Source organism: Penaeus chinensis, chromosome 32 (genome assembly GCF_019202785.1).
Source record: "Penaeus chinensis breed Huanghai No. 1 chromosome 32, ASM1920278v2, whole genome shotgun sequence".
NCBI lineage: Eukaryota > Metazoa > Arthropoda > Malacostraca > Decapoda > Penaeidae > Penaeus > Penaeus chinensis.
In genome coordinates, this window is record NC_061850.1 from 14,248,604 (window position 1) to 14,254,770 (window position 6,167).

Sequence of the window (6,167 nt, forward strand, 5' to 3'; positions counted from 1 at the left end):
GGAACCTGTTCAGTCGATCCATGCTTGCAGTGAGGATGTTGAAGTCACAGAGAGCTTTGCATACCTTGGTAGTGTAGTCCATATCTCTGGGCTGTCAGACCAAGAATTCAGTAGACGGATTGGCATGGCAGCAGGAGCATTTGGAGGTGTCGGTACCTATGCAAAAGGACCAACTTAATACAGCCAATCTTGCTTTATGGAAGCGAAACCTGGATGCTATCTAGAGCCTTAGAATCTCGTCTTGATGCATTTTGTAACAAGTCTCTTCAATGGATCATGGGGTACAGTTAGCAGGGCCAAGTGTCCAACCGACGGCTACACCGTGAGACCGGCATGGGCCCTGTTATTTGCATAATCAGGGACCGCCAACTCAGGCTATATGGGCACCTAGTTCGTTTCCCTGTGGATTTCCCTGCCCATGAGGATGTCTCTCTGCGAGACAATCCCGGATGGAGGAGGCCCGTGGGACGACCTAGGCTTGGGCAGCTCGACCAGACCTGTCGCGAGGAGAGATAGGCGGAGGCCTGCCTGGAGACTCGCCATGAGGGACCCTCGTGGCTGGAATAGAAGGGTGGACGCGGCCATGCGCCCCCGTCGGCGTTAGCCCCTTGATGATGATGATGAGAATCATAATTATTTCTTATCTTTTTTTACCACCTTTATATTACCTCTTATCTATCATTGCTGTTTTTATTCGTGTTGGTTATTGCAGTCATTATTGTGATATAATTAGTAGTAATGATAATATAATCATCACTTTACCCTTTTATTATTATCACTCGTTATCATTATCACAAATCGTTTCTTATTATCATCAAACTCGTTATCATCATTAACATCAACATCGTAATTACTGCTGAATCACATTCATTATTATATATCTTATTCTGTCATAATTTTGACCATGACATGCAAGCATATTTTTTTCCTCCTTTCTTTTACAGACATGTATGACGAAGTTTCTTTCTTGCCCGTTTCTGCAGTGAAAAAAGTATATACAGTATATATGTGTGTGTGTGTGTGTGTGTGTGTGTGTGTGTGTGTGTGTGTGTGTGTGTGTGTGTGTGCGTGCGTGTTTGTATGTGTGTGGGTGTATAAATTCCAAACAAACATGAACGAAACCGTAATCTCGATGGTAGCGCCTGGTAATAAGATATTATCCCGCTTGGATAGTAGTAGGTGTGAGGAACCGCTCGAAAAGATTTACTTTTACCTGCAGTTCCACGCGCGAAGGACCTTGAGTTCTGAAATACAAATACATTTCCTATTTTTTGTTATTGTCTCTGTCTCTCTGCCATGCTGTCTGGCTGGCTGGCTGTCTTGCTCTTCTTCTGTGGATCGCTTATTTTCTTTTTGTCTCGTTTCTCTTCTCCTTTCTCAGGCTCCCTACCCTACCCACCTCTCGCTCGCTCACTATCTCTCTGCGACTCAGTTCCTCACGGATCTTAATCTCGATATTTGTTTATTCAAGTATTTCGAATTTCATCACAGCTGTTGAAGGATGTGGTCATGATTGCTATAACAAGATGACTATGGTATTTCGAAATCAGGAATGAATCCGTGTGGTTAGTTAGTCCAGCAAGGGGTGCCACGTTGCTTTGAGTTGCCGGTTAGGGGATTCTACAAATTCTTTATCAGTCCCTTTTTATTACTAACCACCGTTGTTTTATTTTCTCGAAACTGATATAAATAGATCTATGTTCTGTAAAGAATCCCTCGGTATGTCTTCTCTCTTCTTTATTGTTGCAGAAGTGTCCCCTTTCATGATAAGCATGTGGATTTATCATTGTCGAAAATGTCGAAACTGGTTACCCCCGTTCCCGCCAGTCACGCCAACGGTATATAAGAGTCTTTTCGGATATGCAGTGCCTGTCTTCACCCATCTCAACACTCACAAGGTAAGCCTATGGGAGGTGATTGCTGTAGAGGTTGCCAGTCTTTTCCTCGTCGAAGAAATTGAAATGAAAATCAAATTACATTCTCTCCTGATAACAGTCTCGCCTCGTTGAATTTTCTTTGATTTTATCATAACACTGATGAAATTAAAACTCCATGTTGATTGTTTGCACTCGATGGATATTATTTCAACATTGTTTTGATTATCGGAAAAATAATAATAACAGCAGATAAACAGAACAGACGAGTTAAGAAGCTCAGTCAGTCCGGTCTTCCACGCTTGACCTCGACAGTGACCTCATGAAGGTGACTCTGAAAACAAAACTCGCTTTGCGTTCTTCGCCTCAGAGACTTCAACACGCCTTAAGTAGCTATATTTCCTCAGTCTCTCACTCTTTCTCCCTCTCTCTCTCTCTCTCTCTCTCTCTCTCTCTCTCTCTCTCTCTCTCTCTCTCTCTCTCTCTCTCTCTCTCTCTCTCTCTCTTTCTTTCTTTCTATTTTCCTGTTTAGTGTTGCATGCATTCAGTATTACACCTGTTTATTTTTTCAGTTTGTGTGCATTTTCAAAATTTCAGTATTATCATTATCTTTGTTATCATCATCATTAGTATTATCATCATTATCACTACTGTCATCAACATTTATCATTTTCATCCTCGTCATCATCATCGTCATGTTATTATTATTATTATTATTATTATTATTATTATTATTATTATTATTATTATTATTATTATTATTGTTATTATCAATATTATTATTATCATCATCGTTATTATCAATATCATTATTTGTTTTATCATCATCAGTATTATTAGTATTATCATAATCATTATTACCATTGTTGTCACTATTAATGTAATTGTTTTCCTTTCCTCTCTGTTCTTGTTCTAAGAACACTACATACTGTTTCCTTTGGATCTAATATCGATACTATTAATACTGCACCATGCTTAACACTGCCCGTTGTCGTTATGATCGTTATTATTATATTTACTACAGTTACCATTATCATTTCAATGTAGTCTTACTAATTTTTCCTTCTACGATTGTTATTATTGTCAATCTTACTACTACTCTTTTGATAAGGATGATAATATTTAGTTTGATATTAACGCGTATATATCTTTACTGTTACTGTTAGATCTAGTATCAGTATAGCTACTACTGCAACTGATATATTATCACTACCGTAACTAATACTACTACTATTACTATTATTGGAACCATTCCTTAATAATATTACTTTCCAATGCTTCTATTATCATTAAAATCGTCGTTTGTGCTTTCTTAAAACTGTTCTTGTTGCTATTAAGGAACCTATTAACTATGCAGCTCTTCCGTTACTTTTGCTATTATAGCCGATCACTATCAATTTCCAAAGCCTTTTCCCGCGCACTCCCTCCTTTCACGGACGTCACAGAATATTCTATAGAAAGTAAAACTATTTGGCCGCATTGAAGTAAAAAACAGGGGCCGAAGGAATACGTAAAAACGAGACAAACGTGTAACTTTCTATTGCATACCTTCTCCTCCCCCTCCTCTTTCTCCTCATCTTTCTCTTTCCTTTCCTCTTCTTCTTTCTCCTTCTCCTCCTACTCCTCCTCTTCTTCTTTCTGCTCCTCGTCTTCCTCCTCCCCCACCTCCTCCTCCTCCTCCTCCTCCTCCTCCTCCTCCTCCTCCTCCTCCTCCTCCTCCTCCTCCTCCTCCTCCTCCTTTTCCTCCTCCCTCTCCCCCTCCCCTTCCTCCCTACCCTTCTGCCACTCTCCCCTACTCCCTTTCCTTTCTCCCCCTTTCTCTTTCTCCCCCCTCTCTCTTTCTCCTCTTCCTTTCTATTTCCCCTTCTCCGTTTCGCCCTCCTCCTCTTCCCCTCCTCCCTCTGTCCCCCTCCTCTCCTCCTCCACCACCCTTCCCCCTCCTCCTCCCCTCCCCCGTGAGATCCCGTTTTATGAACCTGCTTTTGCAGAGTAACTTTTAGCTATTTACTTTTTTCAAGAAAAATAGCAAAGAACTATAATCTACTGCTTGGGTGACGAGAAATTGGGAAGATGAAATGTAAAATAATGCAGATAAGACTGTGATGATAAGTTATCGGAGATTGGTTGCTTCAAGCCTTGATTTAATTAGTTATGATAAATTTGGCAATGACCCCCCCCCCCCCTTCACAGTCTTCTTATTATCATCATTCCCATTTCCCTAATTTTGCACCATCATTTCCACCATCACCAGTCGCTCTATGCAGATTGTCATCACCATCAGTAGCGTCCCGGGTTATCTTAAATGCCATCACACTCGTAAACAAAGACACTCTCAAAAAAAAATGTTTTAATGTATATTCTCGATGGGGAGAAGTGGGGCGAGAGAGGGGGGGAGGGCGAATTGAAAGGGGGAAGGGAGAGGGAGAAGGAGGTAGGGGGGGATGAGGGGAAAAGGAGAAATAGGGGGAAAGAGAGGGAGAAGACGAAAGGGAAACGGGGGAGAGAAAGGAGAGGTGTGAAGGAGGAGGGAGGGAAAGTGCGGAGAATGGAGGAAAGAAGAGGGATAAGTGAGAGAGAGAGAAAAAAAAAAACAGAACGATTGGAGGGTGAGAGAAGAAGAATGGTAGATGGAGAACGGATGAGAAGAGAAAGAGAAGAGGCCAGATAAGTCAGGGAACAGAGAAGAGGGGGAGAAAGGGAATAGCGGAGAGGGGGAGGAGAAAGCGATGATAGACTGCATGATGTGAAGAGAAAGAGACAGAATAAAATTAAAGAAAAAACGTAAAGACGAGGAGAAAGGGAAGAGGGAAACAAACGAGAATGAGGAGAAAGAGAGAGAGAGAGAGAGAGAGAGAGAGAGAGAGAGAGAGAGAGAGAGAGAGAGAGAGAGAGAGAGAGAGAGAGAGAGAGAGCGAGCAGAGAAAAGGGAGAGGAGAGAGGGCGTGAAGAAAGAGAGGGTGCCTGGCGAGAGGAAATACCCACTCGTGCCCTATCTGGCCGCTCCTTTTACTCACTCTCGAAGACCCAGTTTCGCTTTCACTTTCACTCTCCGCAGCGCCTCGAGGGAACTGCTCTGCATCGGCGAAAGGGTGACGGAAGGAGAGCAGGAAGCGGGGGAAGGGAGAACGATGCGATAGAGAGTTAAGAGATGAGCACTTTTCTCTCTTTCCTTCGGATTCATTTGTGTATTTTATTATTTTATCGTTATTGTTAGTTTCAGTTTTTGTTCCCTTGCATATCTTATTCTTATTCTTTTCTTTCCTTGTTCTCTTGAATTTCTTTCTCTACCCCTTTTCTTCACGCCCATTCATTTTGCCTTTCGTTTTCGTTTTATTGCTGAAATATATATTACTACAAATACAAGATAAAATAAACGACTATTTACGTGCGCTAGATTATATATCATTGCGCACGTGATGTTTTCATATAAATGTTTTTGCCGCGTCTCTCAAGAGAATAGATTTTACATCTTACTAATCCATATTTGGCAACTGCACTCGCAGCTAAAAGATTTCCATGGTACTTAGACAATACGTTTCTCAATTTTAACATGATTTTTTTTTTTTTTTTTTTTTTTTTTTTTATAAGATCATCAGACACACCCATTCGTTAATTGCTTTGAGTAAACCTTCACGGCATATAAAACGGTCGCTCGGAATGCGGTATTAGCCACTGACTGCGAATTTCTATTGGTTGCTAAAATGGATCCATTTATATTCCATATTGCCCGTGTTAGACTTTCAAAGATGTCGATTGGAATGATGAAGGAAGTAAAAGGAGACAGTACGCCTGGGAGAGATAAAAAAGAGGAAGTAGGCGATAAAAGATATAATAAACCGATGAAAGAAAGACAAATTCAGATTTGTTTTTTCTTTTTACAACAGATAAACACAGGCATCTATAAACACTGTAGCAAATGAAAATGAAACCCCAAGTAAATATCGCCTCAAGAGCAGATGCTAAACTCGAACAAAGCGACAATATCCACCAGTTCTCTCTGTTGCATTTTCCCACAAATTACGTAATCAAGATTTCGCGCGCCGATTGATAGCTGGAGGAAGATACGAACATATCATATTTGAAACTGCAACTGCATTTTGCACTCTCTCTCTCTCTCTCTCTCTCTCTCTCTCTCTCTCTCTCTCTCTCTCTCTCTCTCTCTCTCTCTCTCTCTCTCTCTCTCTCTCTCTCTCTCTCTCTCTCTCTCTCTCTCTCTCTCTCTCTCTCTCTCTCTCTCTCTCTCTCTCTCTCTCGAGCGTAAAGACCCAAAGAACGGGTGAATAAATCAACTCC

At 41.3% G+C, this 6,167-nt stretch overlaps 1 protein-coding gene across 1 annotated transcript in view; it reads left to right on the plus strand.

Moving 5' to 3' along the window:
• Nucleotides 1–1,794: 1,794 nt before the first annotated feature.
• LOC125042683 (adhesive plaque matrix protein-like) overlaps nucleotides 1,795–6,167 on the plus strand; it is a 10,743-nt gene continuing 6,370 nt past the window's right edge. The window contains exon 1 of the mRNA XM_047638492.1: nucleotides 1,795–1,898. The gene's annotated coding sequence lies outside the window, so the exon portion shown is untranslated. The remainder of the gene's footprint in view (nucleotides 1,899–6,167) is intronic.